This window comes from Procambarus clarkii, chromosome 7, assembly GCF_040958095.1.
Source record: "Procambarus clarkii isolate CNS0578487 chromosome 7, FALCON_Pclarkii_2.0, whole genome shotgun sequence".
NCBI classification, from domain to species: Eukaryota; Metazoa; Arthropoda; class Malacostraca; order Decapoda; family Cambaridae; genus Procambarus; species Procambarus clarkii.
In genome coordinates, this window is record NC_091156.1 from 21,865,051 (window position 1) to 21,885,722 (window position 20,672).

Consider the following 20,672-nt stretch of genomic DNA (forward strand, 5'->3'; position numbering starts at 1 on the left):
GGCTCTCACAGCGTGGCTCACACAGCCTGGCTCACACAGCCTGGCTCACACAGCCTGGCTCTCACAGCCTGGCTCACACAGCCTGGCTCTCACAGCCTGGCTCACACAGCCTGGCTCACACAGCCTGGCTCACACAGCCTGGCTCACACAGCCTGGCTCACAAAGCCTGGCTCACACAGCCTGGCTCACACAGCCTGGCTCTCACAGCCTGGCTCACACAGCCTGGCTCTCACAGCCTGGCTGACACAGCCTGGCTCACACAGCCTGGCTCACACAGCCTGGCTCTCACAGCCTGGCTCACACAGCCTGGCTCACACAGCCTGGCTCACACAGCCTGGCTCACACAGCCTGGCTCTCACAGCCTGGCTCACACAGCCTGGCTCTCACAGCCTGGCTCACACAGCCTGGCTCACACAGCCTGGCTCACACAGCCTGGCTCTCACAGCCTGGCTCACACAGCCTGGCTCACACAGCCTGGCTCACACAGCGGGGCTCACACAGCCTGACTCATACAGCGTGGCTCTCACAGCCTGGCTCACACAGCCTGGCTCACACAGCCTGGCTCACACAGCCTTGCTCACACAGCCTGGCTCTCACAGCCTGGCTCACACAGCCTGGCTCACACAGCCTGGCTCACACAGCCTGGCTCACACAGCCTGGCTCTCACAGCCTGGCTCACACAGCCTGGCTCTCACAGCCTGGCTCACACAGCCTGGCTCACACAGCCTGGCTCACACAGCCTGGCTCACACAGCCTGGCTCACACAGCCTGGCTCACACAGCCTAGCTTACACAGCGTGGCTCACACAGCCTGGCTCACACAGCCTGGCTCACACAGCCTAGCTTACACAGCGTGGCTCACACAGTCTGGCTCACACAGCCTGGCTCACACAGCGTGGCTCACACAGCGTGGCTCACACAGCGTGGCTCTCACAGCCTGGCTCACACAGCGGGGCTCACACATCACCAGTAAACACAGCCCAGATAATGGAAAAGTTTCTCCAGAACATTAAACTTCACGGTGGGAGCTTCCGCCTCACGCAGTGTATGGAACCCTCCACACCCTCACCCTATGTTTAGTGTCACCTGGCACTGTTGAGTGTCACCTGGCACTGTTGAGTGTCACCTGGCACTGCCATGTGTCACCTGGCACTGCCATGTGTCACCTGGCACTGTTGAGTGTCACCTGGCACTGTTGAGTGTCACCTGGCACTGTTGAGTGTCACCTGGCACTGTTGAGTGTCACCTGGCACTGTTGAGTGTCACCTGGCACTGCCATGTGTCACCTGGCACTGCCATGTGTCACCTGGCACTGTTGAGTGTCACCTGGCACTGCCATGTGTCACCTGGCACTGCCATGTGTCACCTGGCACTGCCATGTGTCACCTGGCACTGTTGAGTGTCACCTGGCACTGTTGAGTGTCACCTGGCACTGTTGAGTGTCACCTGGCACTGTTGAGTGTCACCTGGCACTGTTGAGTGTCACCTGGCACTGTTGAGTGTCACCTGGCACTGTTGAGTGTCACCTGGCACTGTTGAGTGTCACCTGGCACTGTTGAGTGTCACCTGGCACTGCCATGTGTCACCTGGCACTGTTGAGTGTCACCTGGCACTGCCATGTGTCACCTGGCACTGTTGAGTGTCACCTGGCACTGTTGAGTGTCACCTGGCACTGCCATGTGTCACCTGGCACTGTTGAGTGTCACCTGGCACTGTTGAGTGTCACCTGGCACTGCCATGTGTCACCTGGCACTGTTGAGTGTCACCTGGCACTGTTGAGTGTCACCTGGCACTGTTGAGTGTCACCTGGCACTGCCATGTGTCACCTGGCACTGTTGAGTGTCACCTGGCACTGTTGAGTGTCACCTGGCACTGTTGAGTGTCACCTGGCACTGTTGAGTGTCACCTGGCACTGTTGAGTGTCACCTGGCACTGCCATGTGTCACCTGGCACTGTTGAGTGTCACCTGGCACTGCCATGTGTCACCTGGCACTGTTGAGTGTCACCTGGCACTGCCATGTGTCACCTGGCACTGTTGAGTGTCACCTGGCACTGTTGAGTGTCACCTGGCACTGTTGAGTGTCACCTGGCACTGTTGAGTGTCACCTGGCACTGTTGAGTGTCACCTGGCACTGTTGAGTGTCACCTGGCACTGTTGAGTGTCACCTGGCACTGTTGAGTGTCACCTGGCACTGTTGAGTGTCACCTGGCACTGTTGAGTGTCACCTGGCACTGCCATGTGTCACCTGGCACTGTTGAGTGTCACCTGGCACTGCCATGTGTCACCTGGCACTGCCATGTGTCACCTGGCCCTGTCGAATGTGTCATCTAAGTAAAAATAACTTCACTTCATTGTTCCAATAGACTGACGGACGTAAAGATATTTTTCCCAAACCCTAAAGATAACGACAATTGATATTCACTCAAGTCTTCAGTAATTACAAGATTAGTGAAGACTTCCCCTCGGAGCTGTAATTATGGCTTAGTCTCCCCTCTGGCCCCTGGTGGACGCTCTCCCCTCTGGCCCCTGGTGGACGCTCTCCCCTCTGGCCCCTGGTGGACGCTCTCCCCTCTGGCCCCTGATGGACGCTCTCCCCTCTGGCCCCTGGTGGACGCTCTCCCCTCTGGCCCCTGGTGGACGCTCTCCCCTCTGGCCCCTGGTGGACGCTCTCCCCTCTGGCCCCTGGTGGACGCTCTCCCCTCTGGCCCCTGGTGGACGCTCTCCCCTCTGGCCCCTGGTGGACGCTCTCCCCTCTGGCCCCTGGTGGACGCTCTCCCCTCTGGCCCTTGGTGGTCGCTCTCCCCTCTGGCCCCTGGTGGACGCTCTCCCCTCTGGCCCCTGGTGGACGCTCTCCCCTCTGGCCCCTGGTGGACGCTCTCCCCTCTGGCCCCTGGTGGACGCTCTCCCCTCTGGCCCCTGGTGGACGCTCTCCCCTCTGGCCCCTGGTGGACGCTCTCCCCTCTGGCCCCTGGTGGACGCTCTCCCCTCTGGCCCCTGGTGGACGCTCTCCCCTCTGGCCCCTGGTGGACGCTCTCCCCTCTGGCCCCTGGTGGACGCTCTCCCCTCTGGCCCCTGGTGGACGCTCTCCCCTCTGGCCCCTGGTGGACGCTCTCCCCTCTGGCCCCTGGTGGACGCTCTCCCCTCTGGCCCCTGGTGGACGCTGACCACAGTGACCTTTGTGGTCAGCTGCTGTTCTTCTTGACAGCTGTGGAATAACAGAACAGTGAGTGTGATGACAGAACAGTGAGTGTGATGACTGAACAGTGAGTGTAATAACAGAACAGTGAGTGTGATGACAGAACAGTGAGTGTAATAACAGAACAGTGAGTGTAATGACTGAACAGTGAGTGTGATGACAGAACAGTGAGTGTAATGACAGAACAGTGAGTGTAATGACAGAACAGTGAGTGTGATGACAGAACAGTGTGATGACAGAACAGTGAGTGTAATGACAGAACAGTGAGTGTGATGACTGAACAGTGAGTGTGATGACTGAACAGTGAGTGTAATGACAGAACAGTGAGTGTAATGACAGAACAGTGAGTGTGATGACAGAACAGTGTGATGACAGAACAGTGTGATGACAGAACAGTGAGTGTAATGACAGAACAGTGAGTGTAATGACAGAACAGTGAGTGTAATGACAGAACAGTGAGTGTAATGACAGAACAGTGAGTGTAATGACAGAACAGTGAGTGTAATGACAGAACAGTGAGTGTAATGACAGAACAGTGTGATGACAGAACAGTGTGATGACAGAACAGTGAGTGTGATGACAGAACAGTGAGTGTAATGACAGAACAGTGTGATGACAGAACAGTGAGTGTGATGACAGAACAGTGTGATGACAGAACAGTGTGATGACAGAACAGTGAGTGTGATGACAGAACAGTGAGTGTGATGACAGAACAGTGTGATGACAGAACAGTGTGATGACAGAACAGTGTGATGACAGAACAGTGTAATGACAGAACAGTGAGTGTGATGACAGAACAGTGTGATGACAGAACAGTGAGTGTGATGACAGAACAGTGTGATGACAGAACAGTGTGATGACAGAACAGTGTGATGACAGAACAGTGAGTGTAATGACAGAACAGTGTGATGACAGAACAGTGAGTGTAATGACAGAACAGTGAGTGTAATGACAGAACAGTGAGTGTAATGACAGAACAGTGAGTGTGATGACAGAACAGTGTGATGACAGAACAGTGAGTGTAATGACAGAACAGTGAGTGTAATGACAGAACAGTGAGTGTAATGACAGAACAGTGAGTGTAATGACAGAACAGTGAGTGTAATGACTGAACAGTGAGTGTGATGACAGAACAGTGAGTGTAATGACAGAACAGTGAGTGTGATGACAGAACAGTGAGTGTAATGACTGAACAGTGAGTGTGATGACAAAACAGTGAGTGTAATGACAGAACAGTGAGTGTAATGACAGAACAGTGAGTGTAATGACAGAACAGTGAGTGTGATGACAGAACAGTGAGTGTAATGACTGAACAGTGAGTGTAATGACAGAACAGTGAGTGTGATGACTGAACAGTGAGTGTAATGACAGAACAGTGAGTGTGATGACAGAACAGTGAGTGTGATGACAGAACAGTGAGTATAATGACAGAACAGTGAGTGTAATGACAGAACAGTGTGATGACAGAACAGTGAGTGTGATGACAGAACAGTGAGTGTAATGACAGAACAGTGTGATGACAGAACAGTGAGTGTAATGACAGAACAGTGAGTGTAATGACAGAACAGTGAGTGTAATGACAGAACAGTGTGATGACAGAACAGTGTGATGACAGAACAGTGTGATGACAGAACAGTGAGTGTAATGACAGAACAGTGAGTGTAATGACAGAACAGTGTGATGACAGAACAGTGTGATGACAGAACAGTGTGATGACAGAACAGTGTAATGACAGAACAGTGAGTGTGATGACAGAACAGTGTGATGACAGAACAGTGTGATGACAGAACAGTGAGTGTGATGACAGAACAGTGTGATGACAGAACAGTGTGATGACAGAACAGTGTGATGACAGAACAGTGAGTGTAATGACAGAACAGTGTGATGACAGAACAGTGAGTGTAATGACAGAACAGTGAGTGTAATGACAGAACAGTGAGTGTAATGACAGAACAGTGAGTGTGATGACAGAACAGTGTGATGACAGAACAGTGGGTGTAATGACAGAACAGTGAGTGTAATGACAGAACAGTGAGTGTAATGACAGAACAGTGAGTGTAATGACAGAACAGTGAGTGTAATGACTGAACAGTGAGTGTGATGACAGAACAGTGAGTGTAATGACAGAACAGTGAGTGTGATGACAGAACAGTGAGTGTAATGACTGAACAGTGAGTGTAATGACAGAACAGTGAGTGTAATGACAGAACAGTGTGATGACAGAACAGTGAGTGTGATGACAGAACAGTGAGTGTAATGACAGAACAGTGTGATGACAGAACAGTGAGTGTAATGACAGAACAGTGAGTGTAATGACAGAACAGTGAGTGTAATGACTGAACAGTGAGTGTGATGACAAAACAGTGAGTGTAATGACAGAACAGTGAGTGTAATGACAGAACAGTGAGTGTGATGACAGAACAGTGAGTGTAATGACTGAACAGTGAGTGTAATGACAGAACAGTGAGTGTGATGACTGAACAGTGAGTGTAATGACAGAACAGTGAGTGTGATGACAGAACAGTGAGTATAATGACAGAACAGTGAGTGTAATGACAGAACAGTGAGTGTAATGACAGAACAGTGTGATGACAGAACAGTGAGTGTGATGACAGAACAGTGAGTGTAATGACAGAACAGTGTGATGACAGAACAGTGAGTGTAATGACAGAACAGTGAGTGTAATGACAGAACAGTGAGTGTAATGACTGAACAGTGAGTGTGATGACAGAACAGTGAGTGTAATGACAGAACAGTGAGTGTGATGACAGAACAGTGTGATGACAGAACAGTGAGTGTAATGACAGAACAGTGAGTGTAATGACAGAACAGTGAGTGTAATGACTGAACAGTGAGTGTGATGACAGAACAGTGAGTGTAATGACAGAACAGTGAGTGTAATGACAGAACAGTGTGATGACAGAACAGTGAGTGTGATGACAGAACAGTGAGTGTAATGACAGAACAGTGAGTGTAATGACTGAACAGTGAGTGTAATGACAGAACAGTGAGTGTGATGACAGAACAGTGAGTGTAATGACAGAACAGTGAGTGTAATGACAGAACAGTGAGTGTAATGACAGAACAGTGAGTGTGATGACAGAACAGTGTAATGACAGAACAGTGAGTGTAATGACAGAACAGTGAGTGTGATGACAGAACAGTGTAATGACAGAACAGTGAGTGTGATGACAGAACAGTGAGTGTAATGACAGAACAGTGAGTGTGATGACAGAACAGTGAGTGTAATGACTGAACAGTGAGTGTAATGACAGAACAGTGAGTGTAATGACTGAACAGTGAGTGTAATGACAGAACAGTGAGTGTGATGACAGAACAGTGAGTGTAATGACAGAACAGTGAGTGTAATGACAGAACAGTGAGTGTAATAACAGAACAGTGAGTGTAATGACAGAACAGTGAGTGTAATAACATAATAGTGAGTGCATTAGTAGCTTATCGACTGTAGTAACAGCTTAGTGAGCTGTTACTTAGCTCACACACACACACACACTCTCTCTCTCTCTCTCTCTCTCTCTCTCTCTCTCTCTCTCTCTCTCTCTCTCTCTAGGATAGAGAGAGTAGGAGAAGAAAAAATTGGGAAAATAGTAGGTTTAGAAGAAGTTCTCATGACAATGGAAAATGTCAGTGATTTTTGGAGGATAGGCAAATATGAGAGACAATAATCGCCCCTTAAGGGTGATATTTAATGAAGTGACTTAAAGGATGCTAAGGAATACCAAGATACTGCAGAATATTGAGGAGGGGAATCTTTGGTCATTAAGACAAGACCTCTCAAAGAAGCACAGAGAAAAGCTAAAACTAAAACTCAATGAAGCAAAAATGTCTAACTGGAAATAGAAATGAAGAAAAAATATTTTTTTTCTACATTGTGATTGGGACTTGGAAGCCGGTGAAATAGTACACAAAAACAGACAGAATCATTAGAGGAAGGAGGAGTAAAGGACAAAGGGAGATGAAACATGTAATATGAACAAAATTGTGTATACCAACATAGATGGATACACACAGAAATAAAAATAACGTGATATATCAGATGAACAGATCCACAAAGGCCTTGATGAGGGTTCGAACCTATATGCTGAGTGTTCCCAGATGCGCCTGATTCAACTGTAGGGGTGAGATAACAAAAAATACTCACGCTAATAGATAAAACTTAGCTCTAGGTCCGAGATATTATCGCACTAACAGGGACGAAGCTTGAAGAAAACATTTTAAATGAGATCGTATTCCTACCTGGCTACTCAATTTGGAGATGTGACAGGAAAACTTGGAAGGTTGGAGATAAAAAACACCTGAGGGTAAGAGAATTAATAATCGACAACTCATGATAAAATCGAATTGCAGGTTTGGAATCAGGATGATAAACTGATAATGGTAAATGCCTACTGTTATGACCCCATGTAGCCATGGTGGAACGTGGCTACCCTAATGAGAGTTATTCTGCCGACCGGACCTGATTGAAAGGTCAAAGGAAAGGTTTATTTATTAAATAATTGAGTAAACGTCAGTGAGTAATTTCAGGATACTAGCAGAGTATGGCCATTGGTAATAAGTGACATGAAATGAGATGACAAAAACTTTGGGGACGTGAAGTGACGCTAATAGGAGGTTGTGACCTCACTTGAGTCACAACTGTCGTCAGAGGTCAATGTACTTTGTTTATCTCCTGCAAGAAGGAAGAATATAGTTGCCTGTGTTAGTGCTGGAGTGAAGACTACTTGTCTGCAAGGTGAGGAAGCTGTTGGCGAATTAGTACATCATTTCTCTCTGATTTTGATAATTAGAGGCGGCCTGGAAGTGAGTGTTAGGCTGCAACTTTATCTAACTCTAATTGTGTTGCTTCGTCAAGAGGAAGGAAGCAAGTAGGCGTTTCTGTGGTGGAGCCTGCTGGGCGACGTTGTGAACTCAAGTCTTGGACTGCAGGAAAAATTGTGAGGCAGTCCTGAAGCATTTTTGTGGGCAGCCTGTGTGAGCGCCATTGTGGAGGACCAGAGCCTCAGCGCCCCTATGCCACAAATTCTGCGGTAAGCTCATATAGCAGTTGTTACAGTGGTTGCCTGTGTTTGATTATTTACCCAGCGGTCATGGCAAGTGTTTGTGTGTACAGTACATATATTTTATTGAGCTAGTGAACTAAAATAACAGAGTAGAGATAGGAGAACTTGCTGGAGGGAGGCGTGAAATGTCTGCCCTCGCGCTGAAACATGTTCTCAGAGTGGCCTCGCCCAGGATGGGGGAGGACCGTCGCTGTGACGCAATAATGTTTAAAGGGATGTCATATGGAGGAGTTTATTTTCTGTGAATACGTTTGATTATGTTTTGTTAGGAAAACATTTTTATTGGCATGGTAATGGAATTGCAGCTTTGGGAAGGAGTTCGAAGAGAAACTTCAAGGTTAGAGAAGAAGTTAATGGAGGAACTTCGAGGCTGGAGAAGAAGTGTAAGCGGAACTCTGTGGTAGAGCAGAACTCCATAGTGAGGAGTTGACTTCAAGCAGTGTAGAGGAGCTACACGTGTCTCTGTGGAATCAGTGATGAAGCGTCACTGATGTTGGATTAGGACTTCGTTGTGCGGCAGATTGGGAGAACTGCAGAGGTGCCTTAATTCCTGATATTTTGGAGGACCTAGAGGCATATATTGGTAGTGAGTTTCTAGGAGTAGAAAGGAGGTGCATGGTGGACATATAAAGGGAGTGCTTGAATGCTTATTGGCATGTAAGATGCAGTGTAAAGCGAGAAATTAATTTCTTTTTTTTTTTTTGGTGGAGGATACTTATGTAGATGTTTCTGGTGTTTCAACCCCAAGCTGAGTGTCATATACTTTTAGGGCTGAGGATACAGTATTGTTGTGACAGGATTTCAGCCCCATTTAGTGAGGGAGTAGTAAGTGGTAAGCCAAGAGTTGGGCAGCCACTTGATATGCACAGTTGATGAAACCAGGATGCGATATTGGAATGCTACTAGGTTGTAGCAAGTTAGAGTGTTGTATGAAAATGTTCAATTTTATGTGTTATGTATTGTGCTTGTTTTCTTTATATATTAAATGTATATATTATCTGACTTTTGATCAGTCCTGGTGAGGTAGAGAGAGAGAGAGAGAGAGGGTCACGGCTGCGGACAGGGTGGCCGAAGATACTAATTCATGAAAGGATGATTTAGGAGATCATTCTAAACAAAGAGAGAGTGGGGAGTCACGGCGGCTCGAGTAGGGTGTGTACACAAGACAACGAGGCCAGTGTTGGAGCTGCACCCCTAAATATGAGATGCTGAACCCCTCTCTTAGATCAAGAGGAATACAGGGTGATCTCCTGGGTAAATTATAAGCACGCCAATATCCATTGCTAGTCAACCGATGATAGCGGGAGTGTAGCTGCTGAGGTCGTTTTTTCTTCTGTCAGGGAGTGGTTGGGGACGTTGTCCACCTGTATGCCAGCAACAGTCTGGTGCAACAACCAGAGCTCTCTGTTTGGAGGTTTTGGTCCCAGAATCCCCAACCCTCTCCAGGCAGAACACTACAGACCGCCCACAAGCAACACATGGACAAAAGAGGAACAAGATACCAAACAAGAGAGCCTCATAATAGTCATGAGAGGGATTATAATAACAGATATAGATAAATCACGATTGTTGGTACTGGGGGACTTTAACTTGAAGGCAATAGACTAGGAGACCTACGAAGCTAGAACGGAAGACATTTGGATGGAAAGATTTGTAAACCTCATTTTGGATACATTCAAGTAAAGGAGACAGTCAAGCAGGCCACAAGAATGAGGGAAGGGGATGTTCCGTCAGTAGTGGATCTAATATTCACCAGGAAGGAAGAAGAAATATTTAACATCCAGTACCTTCCTCTCTTGGGAAAGAGTGACTATGGCCTCTTGGAAATTAAATATGCAATTCGATATAATCTAAAAGAGAATGGGGACACTGAAATAGTTGAGAAACTTGATTTCAAGAGAGGATACTATGGGGGAACTTGGCAGATTTGTTAATTAATTTAATTGGAGAGATTTGGTGCTAGACAAGGCAGTAAATTATATGAATGCCAAATTCTGTGAAATATACAATGCACGACAAAATATATATACCAAAAAAGAGATGCAGGACCAGAAATTAGGATTGCTTCAACAGAAATTGCGGGGGGGGGGCAGAGAGAAAAAGACAAGAAGGCACAGTCTAGGAAGAGGCCTAACACACAAACATACCAACACTACAAACAAGCAAGAAACAAATACACAACCGTGAGGAGAGAGGCAGAAAGGAACTCTGAGAAAGTTATAGCGGACAAATGTAAAACAGATCCAGGCCTTTTCTATAAATTCATTAAAAGAAAGCTGCACGTGAAGGATTAAATCCAAAAATTGAGAATGGGGAACAGATTCACAGAAAATGAGAAAGAAATATGATAAATACTAAATGAACAGTTCCTTGGTGTGTTTGTGGAAGATGAGGTTTTCAGAGAACCAGACCCAATGCCATTTCCAGAGAACATCACAGATAAAGATAAAGATGTCTCGAGATAAAGTGGAAATATTACTCAAGGGGCTACAAAGAAAGAAATAAAGCGGTTGGACTAGATGAAGTTTCATCTTGGGTGCTGAGAGCATATGCAATTGAGCTGAGCATCCAACGTCAGTTGATATTTCAGACATACTTGGGCACAGGAAATAAAGCAGATATATGGGTAAAGGCAAACATAGTTCCCGTCTATATAAATGGTAGCAGAGAAGACCCTCTAAATTATACACCCGTACCATTAACAAGTGTGGTAGTCAAAACACTACAAAAATAGTTAAAGCCAAATGGGTTGAACAGCTAGAGAGTACTGACATAATAACGGACAGACAGTATGGTTTACGAACAGGAAGATCCTGTGTAACAAATCTACTTAGTTTTTATGATAAGAGCCACAGAGATACTACAGGAAAGTGTGTATGTGTGTGTGTGTGTACTCACCTATTTGTGTTTGCGGGGGTTGAGCTTTGGCTCTTTGGTCCCGCCTCTCAACTGTCAATCAACTGGTGTATAGATTCCTGAGCCTACTGGGCTCTGTCATATCTACACTTGAAACTGTGTATGGAGTCAGCCTCCACCACATCACTTCCTAATGCATTCCATCTGTTAACTACTCTGACACTGAAAAAGTTCTTTCTAACGTCCCTGTAACTCATGTGGGTACTCAGTTTCCACCTGTGTCCCCTTGTTCGCGTACCGCCAGTGTTGAATAGTTTATCTTTGTCTATCCGGTCGATTCCTCTGAGGATTTTGTAAGTAGTGATCATGTCTCCCCTTACTCTTCTGTCTTCCAGTGTCATAAGGTGCCTTTCCCGCAGCCTTTCCTCGTAACTCATGCATCTTAGTACTGGGACTAGCCTAGTGGCATACCTTTGAACTTTTTCCAGCTTCGTTTTGTGCTTGACAAGATACGGGCTCCATGCTGGGGCCATATACTCAAGGATTGGTCTTACATATGTGTGTATGTGTGTATGTGTGTATGTGTGTATGTGTGTATGTGTGTATGTGTGTATGTGTGTATGTGTGTATGTGTGTGTGTGTGTGTGTGTGTGTGTGTGTATATGTGTGTGTGTGTGTGTGTGTGTGTGTGTGTGTGTGTGTGTGTGTGTGTGTGTGTGTGTGTGTGTGTGTGTGTGTGTGTGTGTGTCTGTGTGTGTGTGTGTACTCACCTATTTGTGCTTGCGGGGGTTGAGCTTTGGCTCTTTGGTGCCGCCTCTCAACTGTCAATCAACTGGTGTACAGATTCCTGAGCCTATCGGGCTCTGTCATATCTACACTTGAAACTGTGTATGGAGTCAGCCTCCACCACATCACTGCCTAATGCATTACATCTATTAACTACTCTGACATTGAAAAGGTTCTTTCTAACGTCCCTGTGGCTCATTTGGGTACTCGGTTCCACATGTGTCCCCTTGTTCGACTACCCCCATGTTAAACAATTTATCTTTATCTACCCTGTCGATTCCTCATAGAACTGTGTATGTAGTGATCATGTCTCCCCAGTAACTCTGCCTCCCCCTAACTCTGTCTCCCCCTAACTCTGCCTCTCCCTAACTCTGCCTTCCACTAACTCTGCCTTACCCTAACCTTGCCTCTCCCTAACTCTTCCTCCCCCATAACACTCTCAATTTCTACTCTATCCATACATCTTTAATGTATCTCTGAATTGATCAAACCACCACAGGGGAGATAAAACATTGATGGATGCAGCATGATGGAGATGGAAGATGAGATGAAACTAAAAAAATTGATAAAAGGATAGGGAGAAAATGAAAGCAAATTAGGAGAACAAATTACAGAAACTAAATTTAAAAAATGAGGAAAAAATTAGATAATTAGCAAATGGCATGAGTAAATCCCTAGGAAAGGAAACAGAGAGAAATATCAGCCAATGTCAGGAGGGGTCAGCAACCATTAACGCTTCACTCGAGAATCTGAACTCAGTGAATAGCATGCCTTGGGCTCTAGAAGTCAATAACAACAATGTGATGGATGCTGATGGATGTGCACATCCGTCAAGGCTGACGGATGTGCCCTCCACATAGCTATTTCACAGTGTAAGGTCAGACTAGGAGGATAATTTACAGAATGATAACCATTCAGGGACGAAGATAAGGGCAGTGGAAACCTAGGCAGAACGTTTCTAGTTGGAGAGAGAACCTGCCGTAGATCCCTTGAGCGAGCGCCGTCTAATAGAGGGTTATCTTGAGCTTATCTTCAGATGATTTCGGGGCTTAGCGTCCCCGCGGCCCGGTCCACGACCAGGCCTCCTTTTTGTTACGCACCCCCAGGAAGCAGCCCGTAGCAGCTGTCTAACTCCCAGGTACCTATTTACTGCTAGGTAACGGGGGGCATCAGGGTGAAAGAAACATTTTCCCCATTTGTCTCCGCCTCCACCGGTGATCGAACCCGGAACCTCGGAACTACGAATCCGAAGCGCTGTCCACTCAGCTGTCAGGGTGAAAGAGATTTGGTTCAAGCTAGAATCATATTCAAATGAAGCCGCTCCAGGAATAATAATGAACCAGAAAAAGAGATCTCACAACCAAACGAAGATTTGGGATGGTCTACTTGGGAAATGACTTGAGTAAGGAGAGAAGAGAGAGAAGAGGAAGTGGGAGGTAACAAGAGATAACATTCACACCCTAAAGGAAATACAAGAGGAACACACACACACACACAGAGGCAATATAGTGCTCTAGCTAAGGGTTAAGGGAGGCAAGACGAGCGGGGTTCAACAAGTTCACCATTGAAGAAATATTGGTAACACTGAACAGTATGAAAACACGACGTTTAAATAAATGAGGCCAGAAATGAGTAGACAGTGAGCAGGAGAGGAGCAGAGGAGCAGGAGGAGAATGATATACAATACCTACACAGCCACAGCTCTTCTACTGTCACATCAGGAGGAAGATGGCTGTGAACGATTAGGTTATAATATTTAACAAAAGGGAGGGAGGATACATGGAAAATTATAAGGAGTTACGCGAGAAACTTAGCTTAAACTTCCAGGAAGTATTCAAGTTAGAACCTGATTTGCTACTAGTTTACATGCCCAAACTTGCGGGAAATTCCAGAGGAAGGCGTCAGTGATATAACAGGGTCCGTAGAAGGAGTACAGAAGGAACTACAGGAACTAGATGTGAGAAAAGTTGTAGGACCAGACAAAATATCGCCGTGGATAATAATATTGGAGTCCTAGCCACCACGGACTCCATGCTGGACCCCACCAGCATGGAGTCCACATGCTGGTGGAGCTCTTTATCTGACGCTCCGTACAGATCAGGATAAGGATTTGGGATGGGACGGAGGGGAAGGAACTGTGCTCAACCACTTGGCCGGTCGGGGAGTAAACGCCGACCTGCATGAAGTGTGACAGTCGCTCTACCGTCTAGTTCTCTCTAGAAACGGGTCCAACCACTTGCGCTGGACGGTAGAGCGTCTCGCTTAATGCAGGTTGTCGTTCAATCCCCGACTGTCCAAGTGTTTGGGCACCATTCCTTCCCTCCGTCCCATCCCAAATCCTTATCCTGATCCCGTCCAAGTGCTGAATAGTCGTAATGACTTGGCGCTTTCCCTTGATAACTCCCTCTCTAGAAACGGGATAATTTCCTGACTGTTGCCAAGTGACTAACTTGGTGACATCTGCAAGAATGGTGGAGGACGAAAACCATTAAATTACAGATGTGTATTACTGACAAGTATCCCCCTGCTACTATAGACCGGTCTGGAGCAGTCTTGGAGAACACTTACAACAGACCACTTTGGTCTCAAACACCAGCACGCACTTAGCAGCGGAAAATTTTGCTTGACAAAGTGGTTCCTCTATATTTTGCATCATCAGTAATTCATGGTACAAAACTAACGAGAAGAGTCATGACAGAAATAGACTGTAATGCATTGCAAACGGATATGGACACACTTCAGAAGTGATCTGAAAAATGGCCGCTAGAATTTAACCCAACCAAATGCACAGTTATAAGGACTGGAAGAAGATAGTGAAGGCCCGTACAGCAGTACAGGATGAAGGAAAGACAAATTCTTCAATCAGAAAAGGAGAAAGACCCGGGAGTGGACACAACACCAGGCCCGACAACAGCTGCCTGTGGTATACTTGCCAACATCCGCAGATCCCTCACACACTTGGACCAGGGGGCTGTCTGTAACTATTACACAGAAGGGTTACTTTTATTACAAAGAAGTAACTTTTTACACTCTTCAATATGCGTCCCCTACGTAGAACCCTCAACTGAAAAACTTGCAAAATCCACAGCCACTCACCTGGTCACAAAAGGTGTCCAGCAGCTGGAGACCCTCATAAAGACTGTCAAGCCGTGTCCTTCCCCACGATAGCAGATTGACGAATAAATGCGACCTCAGAACACTGAAAAGAATTACTGAACAAAAAATTTACCACTTACGGGCTATTCAGGCCCGTGCCACCTCTTGGGGGGCTTAATCTTTATCAATCAATCAATCTTGTAAAATCTACGTAAGATTCAAAGATGTGTAAAGATGCTCGTTCTGAGGAAAAGAGATTGAACAACAGGGAAAGACAGAACTGACCTCACCATATTACCAGAGACAGAGGGACATGTTGACGACATACACAATTCTCAGGTAAAGTGACAGGTAGAAAAAGCAGCAGCGCTTAAAGCTAGGAACAGCAAAAGGAACAGATAAAGATGGTAAATAGACACAAATAAATCAAAGAGATGCCAGAGAGGACAATTTCCGGTGATAAAGCTGTCAATAAACAGAACAAATTAGACGTAGAAGTCATTAAAGCTAATACGATTCATAATATTAAATCTAAATATGATAAAACATGATAAATGAGTGAGTGTTGGGCAGGCGGGTCCAGGAGCCGGACTCGACCCCACAAGCACCCACCAAGGTGAGCCCATGGAGGCGGTAGAGGGTGGCGTGGCGGGCGGCGTCTCCCATAATGTCGTGTTGACTAACGCACAAACACAACATCCTCATCATACTGTTATTATTCTATATTTCCGTGATCTTGGCACACCATGACCCGCGCTCGGCCCTGGAGGACCTCCCTCACCCTGACAGGGGTCACGGTCCTCCCTGTCAGCTGAGGGGGACTGACAGCTGAGGGGACTGACAGCTCAAAGGCCTAACTGCTGAGGGGACTAACAGCTGAGGGGGCTGACAGGTGAATGGCCTGACAGCTGAAGGGACTGACAGCTGAGGGGACTGACAGCTGAGGAGCCTGACAGCTGAGGGGACCTGACAGCTGAGGGGTCTGACAGCTGAAGGGACTGACAGCTGAGGGGACCTGACAGCTGAGGGGTCTGACAGCTGAGAGGGACCGACAGCTGAGGGGACTGACAGCTGAGGGGACTGATAGGTGAGGGGGCCTGACAGCTGAGGGGACTGACAGCTGAGAGGGACTGACAGCTGAGGGGACTAATAGCTGAGAGAACTGACAGCTGAGGGGCCTGACAGCTGAGGAGTCTGACAGCTGAGGGGCTTGACAGCTGAGGAGTCTGACAGCTGAGGGGCTTGACACCTGAGGGGCCTGACAGCTGAGGGGCCTGACAGCTAAGGGGGACTTACAGCTGAGGGGCCTGACAGCTGAGGGGCCAGACAGGTGAGGGGCCTGACAGCTGAGGGGCCTGACAGCTGAGGGGCCTGACTGCTAAGGGGCTTGACAGCTGACGGGCCTGACAGTTGAGGGGCCTGACAGCTGAGGGGCCTGACTGCTAAGGAGCTTGACTGCTAAGGGGCTTGACAGCTGAGAGGCCTGACAGCTGAGTGGCCTGACAGCTGAGGAGCCTGACAGCTGAGGGGGACTGACAGCTGAGGGGACTGACAGCTGAGGGGCTTGACAGCTTAGGGGTTTGACAGCTGAGGGGGACTGACAGCTGAGGTGACTGACAGCTGAGGGGGCCTGACAGCTGAAGGGGACTGACAGGTGAGGGGCCTGACAGCTGAGGAGCCTTACAGCTGAGGGGCCTGACAACTGAGGGGCCTGACAGCTGAGGGACCTACCAACTGAGGGGTCTGACAGCTGAGGGGCCTGACAGCTGAGGGGTCTGACAGCTGAGGCGACTGACAGCTGAGGGGTCTGACAGCTGAGGCGACTGACAGCTGAGGGGTCTGACAGCTGAGGCGACTGACAGCTGAGGGGTCTGACAGCTTAGTGGCCTGACAGCTGAGGGGACTGACAGCTGAGTGGCCTGGCAGCTGAGGGGACTGACAGCTGAGGGGTCTGACAGCTGAGGCGACTGACAGCTGAGGGGTCTGACAGCTGAGGCGACTGACAGCTGAGGGGACTGGCAGCTGAGGGGTCTGACAGCTGAGGCGACTGACAGCTGAGTGGCCTGACAGCTGAGGGGACTGACAGCTGAGGGGGACTGACAGCTGAGGGGCCTGACAGCTGAGGGGGACTGACAGCTGAGGGGACTGACAGCTGAGGGGGACTGACAGCTGAGGGGCCTGACAGCTGAGGGGGACTGACAGCTGAGGAGGACTGACAGCTGAGGGGGACTGACAGCTGAGGGGCCTGACAGCTGAGTGGCCTGACAGCTGAGGGGACTGACAGCTGAGGGGGACTGACAGCTGAGGGGGACTGACAGCTGAAGGGGACTGACAGCTGAGGGGGTTGACAGCTGAGGGGGCCTGACAACTGAGGGGACTGACAGCTAAATGGACAGCGCTTCGGATTCGTAGTACTGAGTTTCCGGGTTCAATCCCAGGTGGAGTCGGAAACAAATGAGCAGGGTTTCTTTTACCCTGATGCATCTGTTCACCTAGCAGTAAATAGGTACCTGGGAGTTAGACAGCTGCTACGGGCTGCTTCCTGGGTGTGTGTAACAAAAAGGAGGCCTGGTCGAGGACCGGGCCGCGGGGACGCTAAGCCCCGAAATCATCTCAAGGTAACATGACCGGCACTTGGCTGTGGAGTAAGCAGCACCAGCGTGGAGTCCACCGCCAGCACCAGAGTAAGCAGCACCAGCGTGGAGTCCACCGCCAGGACCAGAGTAAGCAGCACCAGCGTGGAGTCCACCGCCAGGACCAGAGTAAGCAGCACCAGTGTGGAGTCCACCGCCAGGACCAGAGTAAGCAGCACCAGTGTGGAGTCCACCACCAGGACCAGAGTAAGCAGCACCAGTGTGGAGTCCACCGCCAGGACCAGAGTAAGCAGCACCAGCGTGGAGTCCACCGCCAGCACCAGAGTAAGCAGCACCAGTGTGGAGTCCACCGCCAGGACCAGAGTAAGCAGCACCAGCGTGGAGTCCACCGCCAGGACCAGAGTAAGCAGCACCAGCGTGGAGTCCACCACCAGGACCTGAGGGACAACCAGAACACTCTCCGAATGATGATTATTCTTTACATATCACTCCTGACTCTCCTCTCACATGTAACTCTCCTCCCTCCCTCCCCGGGCCCTGAGTGAGTGGAAAGTCCCGCTTGTCAAGCCTGGTGTTCAATACACAACAGTATAGGGCCTGACTGTTGACCGCCCCCGCATGTCAAGCCTAATGTTCAATACACAACAGTAGGGACCATGACTGTTGACCGCCCCCGCCCACGCCACCGCTCCTGGTCAAACACCACGACGCCCTCTCCCTCGTCCCGGCGCCACCCGTCTCATGCTCCCTAAACATTAATTCCTTCGTTTTACCGGGAAAATAAAGGCCAAATATTTTAATCATTAGCAGTTATATTATTAGCGGTCGCAGCATGACGCTTGAAGGGAATTACATCCTGCTGATCCTTCAGTGATGACCTCGTCTACATTGTTGACACAACTGTTAACTTGCTTGTGTCTAGTTGTGATCCATGCTACCACCAGTGGTGGGGATGAAGCTACCACCACTGGAGGGGATGCTACCACCACCACTGGTGATGAAGCAATCACCACTCTTGATGAAGTCGTCCTCAGTCCCTGAGAGTGACTGAGGACGACTCTCAAATACACTTATAAATATTTAGTAAATACTGAGACGAGCACGGAGGGAGATGGCTAAGCATCTCATAATGAATGTCATCTGAATCCGCCGCCATAGAACCGCAGAGGGTCAGGGCAGACTGGAGTTCGGAGAGAGAGAAAGGATTGTTATAGGGGAGGCAGAAGTTGAGTGTGAAAATCTAAGGGACACGGTTCAAGAAGCGGTTTATGAGTAAGAAAAGAAGAAGGAAGATGAGAACCAGAGCTAACAGTCAAAATGTGGAAACCCAGTTCGGTTGCAACCGCCATTGGATCCGCTACAACAGAACCATGGAGTTGAAGGAGTTGAAGGACTGGCGAGACATCTGGAACAAACTTACCCGCTATCTTGCGGAATTTCTTCAAGATCAAGGAGAGAAAAGTGTCAGCCATAATGGCGGAGACACTATTTCCAATTCTCATATTTAGCTCTACGAATGGCCTTACGGGTCACTGCACTCGCCTTCCAAAACAAAATAAAAGAATCAGGCGTATGTCAGCGTCGTTGTTTCTTCCAGGCTGCCCGATTACAGCAGACAGCATGAGCACAGTCTGAATTTTACCATGGAATGCACTTCCGCGTGCCCTGGGAGGTGGAGCGAGGAACGTGGAGAGTGGAGGGCAGTGTGGAGTACGGTGTCAAGAAAAAGGATTAGCGCTCGAGAGAGGGAGATCAGAGAGGTCAAGAATAGTGTGTAAGGTGAGTAGATTCCAGTCAGCCTTGGCAAACTGCGACCTAGGGAAGGAGAGGTGAGGGTGAAAAGAGAAGGTAACAAAGATGGAGAAATAGTCACTGTTATGGAGGTCATCAAGAATCCACCATGTGAACTCAAAATAAATAGAAGATGAGCAGAGAGAAAGATCAAGGCAGGAAAGGGTATGAGTGCATGAGTCAACATGAGTGGGTTCACGAGAATTCAGAAGAGACAGAAAAGAAAAGAAGACAAATGGTTAAAAAAGGCGGCCTTGAGTGTTTGCCAGAGCATCACCCCAGAGGGTATGCCGACAGTTAAAATCACCCAACAGGAGCACAGGCACTGGTAAGGAGTCCAAGGTGTATAAGATCAGGAAGAGAAAGCAAGACAGTTGGGGGAGATCAATGGACGTGACTGTGTATCATTTTCTTACAAAGATACGAGCAACAGAGGACTAAAACAGAGGACATGTGCGGCTGAAAAAGTAGAGAAACAAAGATAATATCATGACAGATCAAGAGAGCAGTAGAGTTACGGGCCCCAGCAAAAACTGGAGAGGAAGAGAGAAAGGAATAATTTCAAAGGCGACCAGGATGAGCGCCAAGCATCGGCTCCTGAAGACAGACACAAAGCAGTGAAACCTGAGAGATCAGGATTTGGAGTTCATGGAAGTAGCATAAAAGCCACAAATATTCTGCTGAAATGAATTGACATAGTCAAAAACATAAATAATAGGAAAAAAAGACTAACTAATCCAAAGATGATCACAAGATACTAGGGAGAATCAGGCTCAGGTTCAGTGAAATCAGGGTGTGGGGGGCATAGGTAAATCAGGCAAAGATGATATAGTCGAGAGGGCAGAAGGAGGGGATACATCCAGACTGACAGTCTTGGGTGTCAGGAGGCCTCGGAGATGGATGGTCAATGCAATGGGGATCGAAGGACAGTAACAGTGAAGTGCATTTGATCAAAGACAACGTCAGAGGCAGAATCAAGGGCTGCAGGAATCACCATTGCAGGGTCAGTTGACTCAGCCACGGAGATGGGGGCAGAGGCAGGGACAGAGCTGGAGGTGGAAAGCTGGCGATTGACCGACAGCTTCTTACCAGCCGGGGAGGAAGATGGAGAGGAGACAGGTTTATGCTTCTGACTGAGTTACAGGCGTACAAGCAGCAAGATGCTGTGCGACAGCCTCCACAGTCTCAACAGGAGAAGAAGAACGAGAGTAGATAACACGAAGGCGACCAGGAGGAGGATGGACATCAGCCTGGAAGGTCAAGTGTCGTAGA